The 20,910-nt window shown below is 44.8% G+C and overlaps 1 long non-coding RNA gene across 1 annotated transcript in view; it reads left to right on the top strand.

Moving 5' to 3' along the window:
• Positions 1 to 8,813, top strand: part of LOC139185388 (uncharacterized) — a 34,150-nt gene extending 25,337 nt beyond the window's left edge. Inside the window, exon 4 of the long non-coding RNA XR_011569021.1 lies at positions 3,029 to 8,813. This is a non-coding gene — a long non-coding RNA (uncharacterized lncRNA). The remainder of the gene's footprint in view (positions 1 to 3,028) is intronic.
• Positions 8,814 to 20,910: the final 12,097 nt, after the last annotated feature.

The raw sequence follows: 20,910 nt of genomic DNA, 5'->3' as shown, positions 1-20,910 counted from the left end.
ACCCCTCCCTCACATTGCCTTTAAAATACTTCCCCTGAAAGTCATTGGGAAGTTAAGGTCCTTTGAGCATGACCTGCTCCTTCTTATTTGGAGCCCTGCAATAAATACTCTTGAACACTAGTTTACTTAGGGCTTCCCTGGTGGCTCAGATGGTAAAGAATCAGCCTGCAATGCGGGAGACCTGGGTTTGATCCCTGGGTTGGGAAGATCCCCTGGAGGAGGGCATGGCAACCCACTCCAGTATTCTTGCCTAGAGAATCCCGTGGATAGAGGAGCCTGGCAGTCTACAGTCTATGGGGCCGCAAAGAGTCGGACACGAGTGAACAACTAAACATAACAAACATAATAAATGCTCTGGACTTCCCAGGTGGCTCAGTGATAAAGAAACCAGCTGCAAAATGGGAAACACAGATTCAATCCCTGGGTGGAGAAGATTCCCTGGAGAAGCAAATGGCAACCCACTCCAGTATTCTTGCCTGGGAAACCCCATGGACAGAGAAGCCTGGTGGGCTACAATCCATGGGGTTACAAAAGAGTTGGACACGACTTAGCGACTGAACAACAATGACGACAGTAGATACTCTACTTTTCTTTACCACTACCTGGTGTCAGTAGATTGGCTTAACTGCACGTGAGTGAGAGTACCCAAGATCGGATCCAGAGTGCCCCCAAGTAGGTACCTGGTTCTTAAAGCCATGAACTGTGTCTGTGACTGTGGATCATCTTTGGTGTTCTCCACCACCCTCCTCATATACCATATTGTTCTGCAAATTGTTGGTAGTTTATATTGGCCACACTGCACAGCATGTGGCATCTTAGTTCTCTGACTAGGGATTGAACCTGTGCCCCCTGCAATGGAAGCGTGGCATCTTAACCACTGGACCACCAGGGAAGTCTCATTGACAGATTTTGTAAAGCTCTCCACTGAGTTCTATTACCATATATAGACTTAATATATATTTATTATATTACTATTACTAGTAGTAATATTACTATTACTAATAGACTTACTGGAGAAGGGAAAGGCTACCCACTCCAGTATTCTGGCCTAGAGAATTCCATGGACTGTATCATCCATAGGGTCACAAAGAGTTGAACACTACTGAGCAACTTTCACTTCCCTTCACTTCCACTTCCTTCACAATAATCTTGCTATTATATATATATATATATATAATCAGTTGCATTTCTAAAAATTCTTAATGGTGTTATTATAAAATAATTATGTGTTTCTTGAAACAAATGCAAAAGGTACAGAAAGGTGTAAAGAAAATAAAATCAATCATAATTGTACCATATAACAACAAGCATGGTTCACAGCTTCACATTTAACCTGGACTCAGAGATATTTTTCTGCACAAGAGTGGATTTACTAGTGCACAGTTAATAACTTGGTTTTTTTCACCCAATTATTATCTAGAGATTTCATGTCATTAAGTATAGATCAACGTCATCATCTTTAATGATATTATGTATGGGCTGTAATTTCAACCCCTATTGTTGAACATTTAGGGTATGGCCATATTTTCTTTATTATATGTTAAAGTTTAGTGGATATCTTTGCATATACTTTTAGGGGAAAGATCGCTGGGAGTGGAATTATTGTGACTACAGTTTAAACCCTGATTATATCCTAAATTGTTAAAAGACATTGAACACATGGACATATGTCTAGTTTCCCCACCTTGACCATAACTTCTAGAATAGAAGGCTTGTATGCCTAGGTGTCCTTTACAAATCCTAGCACAGCCCTGGGGACTGGCAGTGATTTTGGCTGCAAGTTATGGAAACCAGCATAAGAGTAGTTTACATCAAAAAGCTGCTTAGTTAGCTCACATAATTAAGAAGTCTGGGTGTAGACAGCTAGGGGTTGCTGTAGCAGGTGGGTAGTGTCACCAGGGACCTGGGCTTCTTTCCCCCTCCATTTCAGCACACCCCAAGGACGCTATGTCGTTGGGCTTGCATCTGACTATGGAGGATGCCTGCCTCGTCACCAGGCGTGCTATCTTCCCACACTCTCATCCAGAGAGGAAAATATTTCCCAAAAGCCGCTCATGGAGAATTCCCCTTCTCCCTTTTGGCCCAGAACTGGTTACAAGGTTTCTTCCAGCTGCCAAGGAGACTGGAGAGGTGAGTCTTTGGTGTTTTCAGCTCCTCCTGTGAGAGGAGGAAGTCAGGAAAAGGCTGTTGGGTGGGTCACCAACAAACAGAGCCCAGTGCCAGGGCTCACATCTGCCCTGAGCTGGTATCTAGATCATCTCCTTTCTCCTTTCCTCTTAGTCTCCTGTGAAGAACTAATTCGTGTGGTGTCACAGTAGCTGTGGCACCCTCTGGGACAGAGTTCTTGGGACTGCCTGGGACTGACAAAGACTCTTGAGTCAGGCTCCTCTGAGCCCACTTCATGACTATGCCCTAACCTCAGCCTGTCCTTGCTGGGCTTGCATCAGCCCAGTTGCAGTAGCAAGAATCCTGCTGAGTAGGTTTAGGGAGATTCCCCCACCCTTGATAGTTGATCACTCTGGCTGTCTTGAGCAAGAATCCTGTTGATTTAGCAAGAATGCCCCACTCATGATGTCTCCTCTTAATGATTTCCCATCCACTGATATCCCGTCCCTCTCCTGGCTCCTTGGCTATAAATCCTCACTTGTTCTTGTGTTGGGAGTTGGGCCTGATCTCTCTACCCTACTGCAATAGTCTTGACACCTACTATGATGGTCCTAAATAAAACCTTCCTTCTCATTTCAATAAGTGTCAGAATTATTTTTTTCTATAATAGTTATGCTACCCTGACTTCTTCCCACCTGAGCATTTGATGGGGCTTTTTACTTGTTCTTGTGGGGATCCTCCAAGAGAAACTCAGGCCCCATAATGGCCTGGGGCTGTGGAAGGTGGCACCACGGATTCTCAGGGATTGAGAAAGACTTGGATCGCTTCCAGTTTTAAAGGCTCCCTGTGAATTAAAATACAAAGAGCAGAACCCTAACAACATTATAAAATTTGATTTATTTTAAATGTTTGCCTTCAACAGATTAGTCCATTAAATACAAAGGAAACACCGCAGTGGAACTGGCTGGGGTGATCATTGAATTGGTGAACAATATTGACTCTTGGCGCACTGCATCTGGGGTGATCAGGATGAAGGCAAGCTTCAGGTTGAAGGTTGAGCATCATCTCCTTAAAATGCAGGTCTGTGCTTCTCAGTATTTCATTTGGAGGTCTTTGTGAATCTAAATTTGAGTGACTACATGCATGAGAGACCCCAGAAACAGCCCTCCGGAGAGCCCTGTGATCCCCTCAAAGGACGCAAGGCCTCAGATGCCACAATTTCACAATTAGCCCCTTGTTTCATTTCTTCCTGTCTGATTTCTCCTTCCTCTCCAGTCCCTGCGTCCCTCCTCTCCCAAACCCTCCATTCTCTTTTGATCCTTTCTTCCCCTCCCCTTCCTTCCTCCTTTTGAAAGTTTGGTCCTCTTGGGCTTTGGGAAGGACTGGAATCTGGGATCTGACTGGGAGGCTGGCAAGGAAGAGGGGAGCGTGCACCTGTGGGGTCACACAGGGGTCGCATCCGCTCCTGCCTGGGAAGGCGGAACTGAGGCTGGTGTGTGCTTCCCTGCCCTGGGGGGTGGGGGGTGGGGGGTGGGGGCAGACCTCCCCCCATCCCCTCTGCTTCAAGTTCCTGGATGTGGTTGTTGTTGTTTAATCGCTAAGTCTTGTCCGACTCTTCGCGACCCCATGGACTGCAGCATGACAGGCTCCCCTGTCCTTCACTCTCTCCTGGAGTTTGCTCAGATTCATGTCCGTTGAGTCAGTGATGCTGCTGTAGCGGGATGTGGTGACACCCAGCAGACACTGACATGATAAAAGGATCAACAGCGTCCACCACCCCAGCATCATTTCTCCAGGATTGCTCTTTGTCGAGGAGTTCCTTAACCACCTCCAGGCGGGAAGCATCTTTTTCTTTTTCCTATGACCAGAGTGTATTGGAGGGTGGGTGGCCTCTATTTCTGCAGTGGCCACTACCCCTAGTGCTGATCAGGAGTTTGATTAGTTGAGGCCGAGAGCAAAGAGACACGGTCCTCGTGTCCTCGATTTGGGGTGAAATCCTGGAACTCCTTGGCTCTGAGTGTCTGTCCTTCTGCAGCACCAACTTCCCTACCCCCATTTTTTTTTAAATCTCAGAGTCTTAATGGAGGCAAGACCCTAATAGTGTGGGGCATCTGGTCCTCGTTATTGGCCCCCCAGGTCACTCCAGAGCTGCCTGTCAGTCTCATCCACATGGCCCTGGGGAGGAGGGGGATTCTCTGCTGCTTTGCCTCCCAGAAACTCGGAGCCCCCCGGGGCCCTGTCTACACAGGCACTCCCTCCCTGGGCTCTGCTGTGGGCATCCTGGGGGGCTGTGCCCCAGACCAGGGTGCAGACACCCCCTTGCTTTCTCCTCCTACACCAACCCAGGCAGAGCCTTTCCTGGACTTTTCAGTCATTGCCTATAGTCTTCTCTGTTCTTCCCAAGTGTTTAGACTTCGGGGGTTGGAAGTGGAAGTGCTCACAGGCAGGTCTTAGCTTCTTCCCCTGTCACTCCTTTCTTGAAAAGAAAAGAACAAAGAATTCAGGATTTGCCTAAAAGAGGAGGCGGGCGAAGGGAATAAATATCTCAAAAATGTGACCCCGCTTCTGAGCACTCGTCACACATGACAGATCCCGGCCTGCAGGAGGTGGTTGTTGAAAAACGAATGAGTGAGAGAACGAATGGAAGCTGGGCGCCTGGCCTAGAGCTGCAGCTTGGAATGCACATCCCAGCCCCTGGCTGACCTGTTCCTGTGTGTCCCAGTGACCTCATCCATAAAGGAAGGATGCGATTAGATCATCTCCTGGATTCCTTCCAACCCCCTAAACTCTAGATTTGGTGTCCACACAGGAAAAAAAAAATGCCATCATTCCCCTGAGCTTGACCAGGGCAGAAAGTTTCCTGAGTAATTCAGGCTCATGCACACAATTGCCTCCAAATATTTTTCCCTTCTCTCAAATGCCATCTCCTGGAAATCACCAAAACAAGCTGTTGAGAGGGCAACATTGTAAGTTTGTTGCTTACAGTGATGTGGAGAACCACACCCAGAGCAGGAGGACCAAGCTGGGGGATTTACTGAGACTTTGAAGACTGGCTTTAGGTGACTCTTTCAATGTAGAGGGCCCATGTTTGATCAGGATTGCTAAGAACTGTGATTTAATATTTGTGCCGACTGAAAAAGATGCACAACGTGAGAGTTGCGGGTTAAGTTTTATTTGGAGCGATTTCTCAGAGCTGTCACTATGGTAATTTTCAAACCAAGCTAAAAACCAATACCAATATAAATGAATATATGTTACTAATAATAAATATAAATGAATATATGAATATATGTCTTTAGCTCATTATTAATGAGAGCTGGTGAAATGTCACAACTTGTTCAAATGAGAAGTCAAACGCAAACATGTATGGAGTAAAGGAATGTTGAAGTATGTTTACAAATAGATGGAAATTGGCTTTTTTCTTCTGGGGAATTGAGAGGGAAGTCAATTGAACTTCCATAGGGCAGATTTTATTTGTATGTCCATAAACAAGAGTTATTTGCATTGCTATCACTTATCTCCAATTTACAGAGTTGTAAAATAGCTCAGAGGCCATGAAAGAGTCCCCATAGCATCACAGTCAGGTCACCTGGAAGACTGTGCTCTAAACGATACATAGTTTTCCACTGAAGCACGTTTTTTTTTTTTTTTTTTTCCTACACAATATTTATAAAGCACTTAATACTTGCAAGAAGTGGTTGAATACCCTGGAATGGATAGTCTGCTTGGGGACTCAAGGCACAAAAACCTGAGCTATTTCTTTCCATCGTTCTGATCTGTGACGTGTTGACTATAGTTCCTCCAAGTGCCACACAATATTTACAAATTGGGCTCCATCATAAGGTTTCCCCTGGGGAAGAGCAAAAGGTTCCACTGCTCTAAAAAAAAAAGTTTGAAAACATGGACCCTTGTTCAATGACTGCACTTTTATCGAAGAGAAAGTTAAGGTTTGGAGAGCGGAAGTGACCTGCTCTAGGGCACAGAACTTGTTAACAGACCTTCGGTTGGAAGATGGGGTTTGAGGATCAAGAAGTGTTCCTTTAGGCATTAGTCGGTGACACAAAGAACTCTCCTGGAAGGAAGGACTTAGGGAACAGGCTGTGACAGATGGTTTTCATCTCCTGTGCCCTTGGATGCTGGGAGCTTCAAGCAAACTTGCAACCTGTGTTAAATATCATTGTTTCGAATCCCTAGTTAGACCTTGGAATTTGGCTTAAATGCTGCTTAGAGGATGTTCATTAACAGTGTTGACAGGGACACTCAGCATTTGTAAAATTCTTTACAGTAATCTAAGTCCTAACATTGTTCTGGTGCATTAAGGAAGCATGTTCGCTCCCAGCTGAAAGATGACTTAAGTTCAGAGGATGGAGACTGGCTGACTCTGAGTTGTTTTTCTAACGTTCCCACTTTGAATTCAGAGCTTTACAATCCTTGCTTTCATCAGCCCAAGGAAGCTCCTTGCTGAATTACATCCAGGCCTTAATTCGCCAAAGTTGGAGTCATCTGCTCTTGGCATTTCCTAACCAATCTCAGTTTCCTCTCTCTTGGCCATCGTGTTGTCAAAAACCCTCATATTCTTGTTTGCATGACCAGTTTATAGAGGAGCTTTGTCTCCACAGACAGACCATGGTTCCATCTGGCCCTGCCACCGAGAGCCTTGTGATTCCAGATGGAAAAATCCCATCCATCCCCCAGTTTCCAAAGCAGCCCCCCTCCCTGGATTGTTTTATCTACAGCCAGCAGCACAGAGCCTCCACAAACAGTCCCTGCAGGGGTGGAAAGAGCCACTAATGAGGGAAACAGCTCTCTTCCATCCTCAAACCCTGTGAATGGAAAAAATTCACACAGCTGGCTACACTGGTTGACACGAAGTGCTTTAGGACAAAGAAGCTGGGGAGGACTTGCCTTTATCACAGTTGTTAGGAAAAGGTCTACTGGTAAGAATAACAGTAATGCCAAGGAAAATTATAACTTTTCATCGTGACTGTAGCTATTCAACCATGTGAACTCTTTTTATTTTTTTTTTCTCTCTCTCTCCAAAAGATATCTTTAAGGAGCCCTAAGCATTTAGCTGGAATCTTTTGCTCCTGACCAGTTTTCTCCATGTGTGTGTGTTTGGGAGAATAAAAAAGAAATGACCTGATTTTCTTTTGACATTCTTCTCTCTCATCCACCAACCAAAAAAGAAAGAGGAAGAGAGGAGGAGGAGGGCAGAGGAGACGCGATCTGAATTTGAGGACCAAAATCCCAGCCACCCGGAGAATGTCTGGGTTCTCCCCTTCTCCCTTCTTCCTTCTCTGTCTCACCGCCTCCCCTGGAGGCATCTGGGGCCTCACTCTCACCACTTATTTCTTCCCCTCTCTGCTGCAAGGGAGTCCAGCTCTTTGGTTATCTGTTGATCACGTTGCAGTTTATCTGAGCCCTGTGCTTTCAGAAAGCTTGAGAGCTAAGACAGTAGAGAAATTGCCAAGGATAACCCTGCCCTCACAGATTCAGCTTATTCCCATCCCACCCTTCAGATAGGACCCACCCCGCTCCCGATGAGATCCATCCCGCCCTTCAGATGAGACCTGTTGTCCACTGTCCTCCCCACTCTCTCGCCTTTATAAAACCCCAGGCCCCCCTGCCTTTTCTCTGCAATGTCCTTCTGCCTTAATGAATGACCTCCCTCTTGTAAGAGCCTGAATAAGATCACCTCCTTAATTATCCGCTGCTGCCCATCCTGGGAGTCTAAAATAGAACCATAAGCACATTTGGAGTTAAGAAGGGGAATCACCCTAGCTGGTCTCGGGAAAGACATGAACATCACCCAGTTAATGGACTGGAGGTAAGGGTTCCCTGAAGCATGCATCCTCCTTCTGGCCGTGTTTTTCGCTTCAACATCTCAGAAGCAGTTGCCTTAAGAGGGAGTTTATAAATATGCCTATGAAACAAAACAAATTCACACTGTGAGGTGGAGTGGTACAGGAGAGGAGGTGTCCTGGAGACTCTGTAGGTGCGGGGCAGGGGCAGTTTTGTTTCCTTTACAAAGATCGGGGGTTGCTCGATGACCCACTGACTGCCGGACTCTTTCCCATTCAGTACTTGTTCTCTTATATGTTGCTACTGCCGGGGGGTTGTGTGTTTGTACAGGGTTGCCATTTGTCAGAGATTGTTCCCAGAGGCCTGTGAGACAGAGACTTTTATTGGGGTCTGCTGGAGGAAGTTGGCTTTTCAAAATCAGGAAGCTTTTGGCTTGTTAAATAGAAAAAGGCAATGGCTTCTTTGGCCCTAGTGTGAGAGAGGCTTGGGAAAGCCAGGTCTTAAAATGAGCTGCTGCTCCTGCTAAGTCACTTCAGTCGTGTCCGACTCTGTGTGACCCCATAGACGTCAGTCCACCAGGCTCTCCTGCCCCTGGGATTCTCCAGGCAAGAACACTGGAGTGGGTTGCCATTTCCTTCTCCAGTGCATGAAAGTGAAAAAGTGAAAGTGAAGTCGCTCAGTCGTGTCCAACTCTTAGCGACTCCATGGACTGCAGCCTATCAGGCTCCTCCATCCATGGGATTTTTCAGGCAAGAGTACTGGAGTGGGGTGCCATTGCCTTCTCCCTTAAAATGCACACTTACTGCTAATATCTGGTAGTTTAATTAAAGAAAAATAGTGCCCATAGTCTCAGTATCCAAACATAATAGGTGTTTAGTGTTTTCATTTTATGTATTAGATTTCAATCTCACATTTTTACAGTTAATGGCAGAACCAATTTGTGTCTTTACACTCTTAACATTATGTCATACAATAATTGTATTATTATGTAATACTATATGATATAATTCCATTGGGTTAATGCAGCATATTTTATCATTATTAAACCTTTCTCCTGATATTAGACTTTCAGCTTGTCTTTTTTTTCCTAATGTTGATAATACTGCAATTAACATTGTTATATATATATAACTTTCTTCTTTTGAAGAATGAAAGATAAATAACAGAGCTGATAAAAGGATTAATTAAGCTCCTATAATAGTGGTTCTCAAAACTTTTGGTCTCAGGACCTTTTTATGTTCTTAAAAGCAATTGAGAACCCCCCAAAACTTTTGTTTATATATTTGATATTTCCCATATTATCAAGTATAACAGAAAAATCTAAATACTTACCAATATATTTAAAAAACAATAAAACTCCATTGCATGTTAACATAAATTACGTATTTTTATGAACTATAACTAATACTTTTTCAAGTAAAGAAATTTATGAAAATGCCGTTGTTTTTTCAAATCTCTTTAATATTTAGTTTATCCATTCTCATATCTGCTTATGCATTGAATCTCTTGTGATATATTGTTTTGATGGAAGTATGCAAAGAAAACTGCCTTCCCACGGATATGGGATTGGAAAAGGGAAGGGGACTCCTTAGGGAGTACTACCTTGTACTACCATAATTGCAGCACTCTGCTGGGTATTTTTCTGATATATTTGCACTCAGAGATTAGCTGATACTGTAGTTCAATATTGCATTTTTTGAAATAGAGGTTCTGAGGAGCAAGCCCCATGGCTAAAGTCACCCAGCTGGTTGCAGTCACTTTAGTTTGCTCCAATTGACTTGGAGGCCTCAGCTGTCCTTTCGTCCGTTGCTGCAGAGGGCTTCTGGGAGCAGAGAGCGTAAAGGATCCCAGACTCCAAGTGCTCAGCAGCCAAGGGCTCGCCAAGTTCACAAATAAACAAGACCAATCTAGGCAAACATCCCGCTCCATCTGTGGAAGAGTAATTCTTAGCTCTCCCTCTCTCTCTGTCAGTATTCAGTTCAGTCGCTCAGTCACGTCCGACTCTTTGTGACCCCATGAATTGCAGCAGGCCAGGCCTCCCTATGCATCACAAACTCCCAGAGTTTACCCAAACTCATGTCCATCGAGTCGGTGATGCCATCCAGCCATCTCATCCTCTGTTGTCCCCTTCTCCTCCTGCCCCCAATCCCTCCCAGCGTCAGGGTCTTTTCCAATGAGTCAACTCTTCATATGAGGAGGCCAAAGTACTGGAGTTTCAGCTTTAGCATCATTCCTTCCAAAGAACACCCAGGACTGATCTCCTTTAGGATGGACTGGTTGGATCTCCTTGCAGTCCAAGGGACTCTCAAGAGTCTTCTCCAACACAACAGTTCAAAAGCATCAATTCTTCAGGGCTCAGCTTTCTTCACAGTCCAACTCTCACATCCATACATGACCACTGGAAAAACCATAGCCTTGACTAGACGGACCTTTGTTGGCAAAGTAATGTCTCTGGTTTTTAAATGCTATCTGTCAGTATTACATACCCACAAAAAAGTGCACACATCATTACATGGCTCTACACATTTTTCAGAAACTGAGGACACCCATATTGTTATCTCTTTTTAAGTCGATTTTTGGATGACTTCTGTCAAGAGGCAGGGTGGAATAATACAAAAGTGAGTTGGCCTGGGAGAATTTGTAAACCTGAGGTCTACCGATCTCTTGGGCTCTTTCTTCTTCTGTAAAGGTTTGGTCAAAAATATCTCACCAAATTTTTGTCTACCCTTAACCTTCTATGAGTCTGCATGGGGATATTTCGCAGGACTGGTTTGTGGGAGGGCCGCTTGGGGATCATTTCTCTACTTCAGATTGGACTAGCTGGGGGAATAAAGCAGGAAGCCTTCCATCTAGTGGTGAAAATGTGTATTGCTGTCTTGTTCAACTTCAAGGCTGAGCTTTCGGAAGCAGAGTCCTTTTCTTCTCATCCTCACCTGCCTTAATTACATAAGTTTTAATTGTGCTACAGTCACAATACTTAATTGTCTCAGCTACAATATAATGAGTGAAGGGAATACACTTGTGATTTGGCTGACCACATGAGAAGGGGTGCCCGTTGCGTTCATAGTTAATCGTTCCGAAACACTGGCTGCAGGCTCTGCCATGCCCTCATGCGCACTTTGGGCAGACCAGCAGGAAGGCTGAAATTATAAGTGTCCAAGGGATCCTATGTCTGCCTTAAGACTTCAGCCTCCAAGGAGGGGCACTAGCTGGAGTTCTTTTCTAGAGCATATCTTTAAAAGGGGGATTGTTGGGACTGTCCCGTATTCCAACTGATTCTGGTGTTTACCCATGAGATGGGCTATTATAAAGAACAAAACTCTGGGCAGAGGCAGGGAAGAAGTCTGAGTTGGGTAGCAGTTGGCTGGGTTTCGGTGGAAGAAGCAGCCAGGTGCTGGAGGTGATTAAGAATTATACCTCCTTCGCTTGGCCCCACTCAGAGCCTTGTTGTAGTGAATCAGGCAGGGATGAAATCTCAACAGATAATCCATTTCTAGCTGGTAAAGAAACTTCATGACATGACCAAGGTCTGGCAGGGGAAACAACAGTTGTGACACCCAGCCTTGAGACTACGAAGAAACCAGCCTACAGTACCATCATGTGCCCGGCCAAACTGAATTTCAAAAATAAGAATAAAAGACGTTTTTGTGTCTGTCTACCTCTTCGGGGGACAAAAGAGGAGTTGGCGGGTTAGACTGATCCCCACTAGTTTACTCATTTTAAATAGTTATTGGACATTTCCTAGGAAGCCAGGCTCTGTATTGGGTGCTGGAGTTCAGAGTGGCAGAAATGCACAATCTGTATCCTGGTGGAATTTATAGCCTAGAGATGAAAAGTGAATGAATAATTATATAGTGTACACCTGGGGAGTCGTTGACTGGAGATACGTGTGAGTTAGGGAGGGTGTGTGTGAGGCGGTAATAAAAGCAGGTGCAAGATGGTGAGACAGGAAGGGACAGGGTGCTTTCGGGGAAATGAAAGACAGTGGGTTCTGAGAGAATGGGGAAGTGGAGGAGATGAAGCTGGAGAGTGGGGATGGGAGGACACCTCATGGGTTTGTACCAGCTTTATCCCCAGAAGAGTGGGATAAGGAAGAGGGGCGTGGTCAGAGTTGCATTTTTAAAAAGAAAATGTATTTATTTGGCTGAGCTGGACCTTGGTTGCAGCATCTGGGATCTTTCTCGTGGTGTGCAGGATCTTTTCAGTTGTACCACGTGGGATCTAGTTCCCTGACCAGGGATCAAACCTAGGCTCCCTGCCTTGGGAGCACAGAGCCTTAGCCAGTGGGCTACCAAGGAAGCCCCCGATTTGTACTTTTGAAAGCTCACACCGTCTTCCCTGTGCTGTACGGATGGCATGAGCACACAGGAGGGGATGGGAGGAGGAGAGAAGCCAGTTGGGAGGCCACTGTAATAGCTCAGGAGCGAGGTGATGGGGGTCTGAGCTAGGGACATAGAAGCGAAGGGTGTGAAGAGAGGACTGGGATTGCCAGGCCTCCCCAGGGGCCACAGCTAAAGGCTATTGTAGGCTCCTGGAGTGAAGGGTTGTGATGGTTAGTGGTACCAAGTCCAAGCTGGTACTTCTCAGTGTACAACAGGCCAGTAAATGGAGACATGTTGGGGCAAGGAATGGTGAATTTATTTGGAAAGCTAGCAGACTGAGAAGATGGCAGACTAGGGTCCCAAAGAATAGTCTTCCCTGAGTTAAGAATTCAGTCTTCGTTTATGCTTAAAAGGAGAGGGAGTATGGTTGGTTGCTGCACACTTCTTGGTGCTGGAAAATATTGCTTCTGCTGCTCTGCACATATGTCTGGTCACAGTGTTTTATAAACCTCCAAGACAAATATTATTCTCTGTTCTGTAACTTTTTATCTCTATGTGCATGGAAAAGTGTTATCCTTTTGAAGTTCAGAGAATGGGCTATCCTGTGTATTTCAGGTTATAGGCAACGTTCTTAACTTGAATCAAGAGTAGTAGAATACAAAGGTTAAAGCAAAAGAAACAGATACAATATAGAGTCAGATTTGTATTGTATTCCCTATTGTATCAGGACCTTGGTAACCTCCTGGGTAGGGATAGGCTACCCACGCCAGAATTCTTGGGCTTCCCTCGTGGCTCAGCTGGTAAAGAATCTGCCTGCAATGCAGGAGACCTGGGTTCGATCCCTGGCTTGGGAACATCCCCTGGAGAAGGGAAAGGCTACCCACTCCAGTATTCTGGCCTGGAGAATTCTATGGACTGAATAGTCCATGGGGTTGCAAAGAGGTGGACACCACTGAGCGACTTTCACTTTCACTCGGAACACTGTATCAGGACCTTGGTAACCTCCTGGGTATGCGGCTATAGGACACAGGCTCCTTTTGATTCTGAGCAGCGCCTGAGAGAGTGAGTCGTCCATGCAATATCAGTAACAGGACAAGGTTGTCTTATCATTGTTAATGAGGAATCATTTTAGAGATTTTCACTAATGAAATAAGAAAATAAATGAAATAGTCCGTATGAATGTTATTAAATTATCTTTCTGTCAGGCCGGATTGCAAACTTAGTCTCTAACAAATGATTAAAATGAATAACTATTTCTAAAGACTATTATTTAATTAATTAATTTAATTTGTCTGCACTGGGTCTTAACTGCAGCACGTGGGATCTTCCATCTTTAATGCGGTGTGTGGGATCATGAGTGACAGCACGTGAAGCCTTAGTTGTGGCATGTAGCATCTAGCTCCCTGACCAGGGTTTGAATCCGGGCTCCCTGTGTTGGGAGCATGAAGTCTCAGCCACTGGACCACCAGGAAAGTCCCCTAAAATTAATGACTATTAAAATTACTAGTAGAATTTTGAAAAGCAGTGGTGTCCAAGATAAAGATACAAAAATTAATAGCTTTTCTCTTTAGTAACAAATGGAGAGATTTACTTCATACTCTTAGATGAAACAACTTATAAAATATAACTTCTTGCAAAATTAATATATAAGTTCAGTGCCCTTCTAATCAGAATCCAAATATGTGTGTGCATGTGTGTGTGTGCACTTAAATCAGGATTAAGTGATTTTAAAGGCTTACCTTGTTGATTCGGTTGTCTAGATTTCTATGTCTTTGCTCAGTTTTTGCCATTTGATCTTATACTGAGAATGGTGTGTTAAATTTTCCTTATAGTGTATTTCTTTCTGTTTTTCTTTGCTTTTCTGTTTTATATAGGAGGAACATTCACTATCCCCACCCAAGAATAACCACTATCTTTGTTCTGACACGATGCATGTGTGTGTGTGTGTGTGTGTGTGTGTGAAGTCGCTTCAGTCCTGTCCAGATTCTTTGCAACCCCACGGACTGTAGCCCACCAGGCTCCTCTGTTCATGGGATTCTCCAGGCAAGAATACTGAAGTGGATTGCCATGCCCTCCTCCAGGGCATCTTCCAGACCCAGGGATCGACCCTGCATCTCTTATGTCTCCTGCATTAGCAGGTAGGTTCTTTACCACTGTTGCCACCTGGGAAGCCCCAATAAGGCCAGTCACTTATAAATTACTGTTGTGTCATATATTACTGACTGTATATGTGTGTGTAACTGTTCATATTTTAAATTAGTATTATCCTTGAGAACAATTTAACAATATTTAGCACATGCTCTAAGATTGTTAACAGACTGTGATCTATATTTTACTTTTTTGTAAAACTGTGTGGCTTTAGAAGAACAAACAAGCAAAAGCAAAAATACAGTTTAATAGCTGTCTCTCTTACCAACGCTGAGTCTCTCAGTCCTGGGTGTGGGGGTAGGGATGGGGGGCATTCTTCCAGTTTCTGTTGCAGTTGAGTTTGTTCATTTTGGAGCTCCAAGACAGGCTTGCTGTCAGAGGATTCTGGTGCTTCTTGCCTCTGAATGAAGGACAGCTCTGGAATCTGAGGGTCTGGGCAGAGGAAGCCAGAACCCTCTCTGTGCTATTCCATTTCATATCATTCTAAGAAGTCCTGGTCTTGATGCACTAAATTGATCTCAACTGATTTGAGAGTGCTGCACCATGTGAGGAAGTCACTGTACTGTCCCATTCAGAGGCCAAGAGTCACATACTCACAAATGGCAGAGCTGGGTCTAGAACCCTAGTCACCAGGATTAAAGGCCAGGGTGCCTTCCCTACATCATCCCGGGAGGCCCGTGGGTGCATCTTGTGGGTGTGACATAACCTCTTCCTGGGAGGTCACTGGGTCAGAGTGCACAGGGCAGAGGTCAAGTCTCTGCGGACACAAGCAGTGTACAAAGGGCCCCCACTACCACGCTGGAGGCCTCATAGAGCCACCTACTCCCTGCCCCGCTGCGCTTTGCTCAGGGTCAGACTCAGGTGCTACAGCACCAACAGCTCTGCTCTGCAGCCTGGAGTTCACAGGAGGGAGGGTGTCTGGCTTCATTTCAAGCTCATTCACATGCTTAGTTAGGCTAGCGATATTTTGCACATATTGAACAATTATTTTCTCATCACTTTCCAGCTGTTAGAGAAACGTGCATCAGACCCATTGTTTGACTAAGGTGCCTGAGTCAGCGGAGCCTAATCCCAGGCCATTGCCTGGGGGCTATGAACCTCATGGATTTATGTGCTTAGTTGCTCAGTTGTGTCTGACTCTGTGACCCCATGGACTGTGGTCCGCCAGGCTCCTCTCTCCCAGGCAAGAATATTAGAGTGGCTTGCCATTTCCTTCTCCAGCGGATCTTCCTGACCCAGGGATCAAACTAGCGTCTCCTGCATTGCAGGCGGATTCTTTACGTGCTGAGCCATCAAGGAAGCCCTGATGGATTCATACACTGTCATTTTTGCCATCTTTCTTCTCTTCTCCATCCTTCAAAGTTCAGCTGAAGCCCCACTTTTGCCATAATGTCTTCCCTGTCCATTCTGACTTCACAACTCCTTCCCTTCTCTGAAGAACTCATCGTTCTCATTTTGTGAAGTTTATACTTTAGAAACTGTCTTGTTTCATATTGCATTTTATTTCATGAAGGTTGAGACTCAGGCTTATATACTGGATCCACCACAGTTTATCTCAACAAGTCACTTAACCTCTCCCCATCATACATTGGCACATTTTAGGGCTTTTATGAGAAGTGCAGGAACTGGTATCTGTAAGGGCCCAACATGTTGTATGATCTTTATTATTTATCTAACATACATTTGTCAAGTCCTTGCCATGTGCAGATACTGTGCTTTCCTAATTAAAAGAACTAAGATGCTAGGGTTGCATTAAGGACCGTGGGAATACAGTAACAGAAATCCTGGTCTCTGTTCCCTTGGGGCTTATAATCGAGTTGATGTTACTGAGCTTTGTACTGCTTGTTTCACAATAGACAGGCTGACCAATCGAGAGGTGAGTTGTTGGGGGCAAGGAGTAGCAACTTTATTCGGAAAGGCAGCAAACCAAGAAGACGGTGGACTCATGCCCCAAAGGACCATCTTGCCTGAGTTGGAATCCAGGCTTCTTCTATACTAAAAGGAAAGGGAGTAAAGTCAGACGTTTCCTGATTTCGGTCAGCCTCCAGAGGACATGTGTTAATTTCTTCTTCTGTGTAGTCATTCACAGGGGGGTCTGGTCAGGATATTTTCTATGAGCTAAACAAAGGTATTGCAGCTTAATGCTCATTACCTGAAAGTCAGGGTTCTCAGAGATGGATCATTATGTATAATTTAAGCGACATCCCTTTAGTGATTAACTGGTAATAGAATGCAAAAGATTCTCCCCTATTACGTTGGTCAAACTCACATGACGGGCAGTGTGTGATTATGTGCAGAAAGGAGCCCTGTCTGTGACAGATGCTAGAGAAGGTCAGAGCTCTATATGTGTGGGAAGAAGAGGAAATGCCAAGAAAACTGGGATTTTTCTTCATTCAATGCTGTCCCCAGTGCCTGGAGCCATGCCTGTGGGTGCTCAATAAGTAAAAGTGAATACACGAATAGCTTGGAGAGATCTTCAATATGTCTGGGCTGTGCTCGTCAAATTACAGGTCAGGAAACTCAGTCCTGAGATCAGCCCCCTATAAGGTCCCGGGGAATCCAGACAACTGGGCTGGGAGCCTCCTGGTCATTTTCTTCAGGACCCTCTCCCTTTTGCCTCAGGCCAGGGTGGTTGGGTCAAGCCAGATGTGCCCTGGAATCTTAATACTACAGATGTACCCTGTAGTATTAATACATGGGTTCTATAAATCTGTGATGACTTAGGTAAGGGTTAAGCTGCTTTTCCTTTTAAACTATCAAAGGAGTTCCCCAAATGATAAGAAATATGAACAGAGTTATATGGAGAATGTTTAGTCCATTTGAAAGTAGTTCAAGAATTTTAGAAGCACTCTTTTCAAAACAATCAACTTGCTATTTTACCACCATTAATTAATTGGCAGCTACAATAGCCCAGAAAGTTCCACATGGCTTTCTCTATAAACACATTGAATACTCACCTTCAAGACTTTAAAAATAGTCTGTGCTCACACTGGTATTTTCCTGAACTGGGAATTTGAGAAGGACACCTTCTGTTCAATCCTCTCCACCCAGCACACACAGAGAAAAATTTAGAAAATGTAAAAAAAACATAAAAAACAGCCCAAATTCCGCATCCCCACATTCTCCACAATCTCATTTTCCTGCAACTACTATTGTTAACTTCTTGGCTTAATCCCTTGTAGTCTTTCCTTTTTCTTATGCTTTCCCCCACTAGTTTAGTTGAGTTCACTCTGCATATTTAATTTTGTTGCCTGTTTCTTTTACTAACATCAAAGCATAAGGTTTTCTCCTTTCATGTTAAGCTCTTTCTAAGTCTCATGCTAAATAGCGGCACAATACATCACACGCAGCCCATCTAGGGATTTCAAAGCCTTGTGAAGACGTTCTCCTCTTTGCTAGAGAGCTGGCTTCTCTTATGTTGTGGATGGGGGCCCAGAAGAATTTGGAGGATGCTTCCCTTGGTCTGTGGGGGCAGCATGTCCTGGGAGGTGGCTCTCCAGAATCCCTTTTGTGGGGCTGGCTGGCTCTTCACCTCCCAAAGCCTGGCAGGAAAATGCAGCAAGTAGCATGAAGCCAACAGGGCTAGCTTGGGAACGGAGAAGAGCCAGCGGAGAATAAACCCAAGCCCTCAAAATATACTTGAATGAGGACACAGCTGCCCATTAGAATCAGTACTCAGAAAGCCCAAGAAACCAGCACTTCCTGTTTCTATGACAACTTGGATGGGCTTGGGAAAATCACTTCATCCTGTCTCTTTGGGCTTTCGTCTGTCTCCTCTGCCAAGTGATGGGCATTTCTCAAGCTGGGGAGCCTGGTGGTATGCCAAGGGAGCCATAAGGTCATAGCACATACATGGCCAACCTCTTGGAGCATTCATTTTATTCAATTATTTCCGAATATCAGTTAAAACATAAAAACAAAGATGGCTACCTCAGGGAATAGAATGCAAAATGTGCTTTTGTGGTAAAGATGAAGCACAAGTCTTCAAAAAGATTTAGTGCCAGACAAACCAAGATGATTGGTCACCCCGCTCCGAAGCCTGACTGAGCACCTGTACCACCTGGATGGCTCTATAAAAATGACAGAGAAACTCTGATTCAGTGGGCTAGGAATAGTTTATCCTGAGGATAGACACACAGTTAAAATACAAGGTGGGGAGTGCTCCGAGAAGACACATGATGCGACGGTTAAGAGGCCAGGGCTTAGATGTCAGATCTGCTCATGCTCACCAGCTGTATGCCCTTGGGCAAGACAGGTAACCTCTCTGAACAGGTTACCTGAACAGGTAACCATCCATGTCCTTGTCCATGAATGAGCTAACAGTAGGACTGAGCTCGCAGGGTTGCAGGCTTTGGGAGTTAATACAGTACTTAGCAGAAGTCCTGGTGTGTCATAGGTTACCAGAGATTTAACTTGGTTTTGCAAGAACCCATGTAAGTTTAGGTGCTTCCCTGGTGGCTCTGATGGTAAAGCGACTGCCTGCAATGCGGGAGACCCGGATTCAAGCCCTGGGTCAGAAAGATCCCCTGGAGAAGGAAATGGCAACCCACTCCAGTACACTTGCCTGGAAAATTCCATGGATGGAGGAGTCTTGTGGGCCACAGTCCATGGGGTCGCAAAGAGTCAGACATGACTGAGTGAGTTCACTTTCACTATGTAAAGTTTAATGTGCTTTAGGAGCACAGAGAAAGGAGCCCATGAGTCTGTTGGGGAGACCTGGGAGTCGGGATGGCATTCCAGGTGGGGAAGGGCATGTGTCAGAATGCAGAGATTGGAGCATGGGTGCCTGATGAGGCAGTGGCTCTGCGTTCAGGGCAGAAGGGACGAAGATGGGAACTTGGATGGGGCCGTGTCTCCAGCCTTTGTGTGCACAGGAGAGGACTGACAAGTGGGAGCCATCAAAGGTTATAATCCAGGAGAAATGCTCCAGGCTTGTGACTTAGACCATACCGGTTGCTGAGGGTGAGAGGCTGCTGGGGAGTTCCAGGTGAGAAGTGATGAAGGCATGAGTTTACTCTGGTCAGGGTAGCTGAAAGGCACACAGAGTGCCATCCTGTTAACCCAGCCCAGTGTGGGCCGCTGAGCCAGAGCGCTGCCTTCCCCTCGGTCATATCGCAGGGAGTGACCTTCCCTCTGCCAGCGAGGGCCCCAGGCCTCTGTCATCTGGGCTTGGCTGGCTCTCTCCTTCCAGCATGCAACTCCAGACTGTTCTCACCATTTCATTTCTTGTCTGATGGCTCCATTCCATGTACACCTGTGGAGCATGTATATTTCCCTGAAGTTTTCATCAGGAGGTGAAAAAGAAAGCTTGCATCACATTCCTTGTGATAAAACTCATGAAATTCTCCTTTAAACATCTCCACTCCTTCCTTAGTTTCTTTCCAGCTGCCAGACACCTGGTTCCTCTATTTCTGCTTTGATGGTCTCTAAAACTGCCCTTCTCCAGTGGCTCAGTGGTAAAGAATCTGCCTGCGATACGGGAGACCTAGGCTCAATCTCTGGATCGGGAAGATCCCCTGGAAAAGGGAATGGTAACCCACTCCAGTATTCTTGCCTGGAGAAATCCATGGACAGAGGAGCCTGGTGGGCTGCAGCTATTTGCTGTGGACATTGCCAATTCATAGGGAAAAAAGCTAATGATTTAATGGCAAAAATGGCAAGGGACATAAAAAATTCATAGAAGAAAGAAAGTTGATCGCTGAGATTAAAAAAAGATTCATTCTTTCTGACAATCAGAAAATACATATTGAAAAAAAGATATAATTTTTAACCCATCCGCTTGACAGAAGTTTGAAACAAAATATAGAGAGAGGCACTGTGAAACAGTTTTGTAGGGATGCGAACTAGTGTTCTTTCTGGATAGACTCCTGGTGGTGTTCATCCAGAATCATTCAAAAAAAGAGTTTCTAACCTAGTAACTCTCTCTACTTCTCAGAACTTTTCTGTGGAAGCAATTAGCCACTCAAGTAAAGATGTTCATTCTATTGTTTGTGATAGAAAAAGGAAATTTAAACAGCATTAGAGAATGACTAAACACACCATGGGTTTTCCTGGTGGCTCCGTGATAAAGAATCCGCTGCCAATGTAGAAGATGCAGGTTCGATCCTTGGGTTGGGAAGATCCCCTGAAGAAGGAAATGACAATGTACTCCAGAATTTTTGCCTGGGAAATCCCATGGACCGAGGAGCCTGGCGAGCTACAGTCCAAGGGGTCACAAAAGAGTTGGACACAACTGAGCCATTCAACAACAACAAAGCATGACATAGCTCGTCCGGATAAAGGAATATTTGCAATATAAAAATCTTGCTTTAGAAGAACTTTTAATGGCGTGGGCAATGCTAATTATATAAAACCAGGTGAAGAAAGTGAGATAATAAAACTGCATATATCAATAGCGAAAATGTGCATAAAAATAATGGAAGCCAATAAAGCATTAGCCTAGTTTCCCTCAAAGCAGTTTGTATGTGCTTGTTTACTTGTTTTTTTTTTTTTCTTTCATCAGACTATGTGACTCCAGCGGCTAGAAATTAGG

The sequence above is a fragment of the Bos indicus genome, chromosome 10 (assembly GCF_029378745.1).
Source record: "Bos indicus isolate NIAB-ARS_2022 breed Sahiwal x Tharparkar chromosome 10, NIAB-ARS_B.indTharparkar_mat_pri_1.0, whole genome shotgun sequence".
NCBI lineage: Eukaryota > Metazoa > Chordata > Mammalia > Artiodactyla > Bovidae > Bos > Bos indicus.
This window is presented reverse-complemented; position numbering and strand designations above follow the sequence as displayed.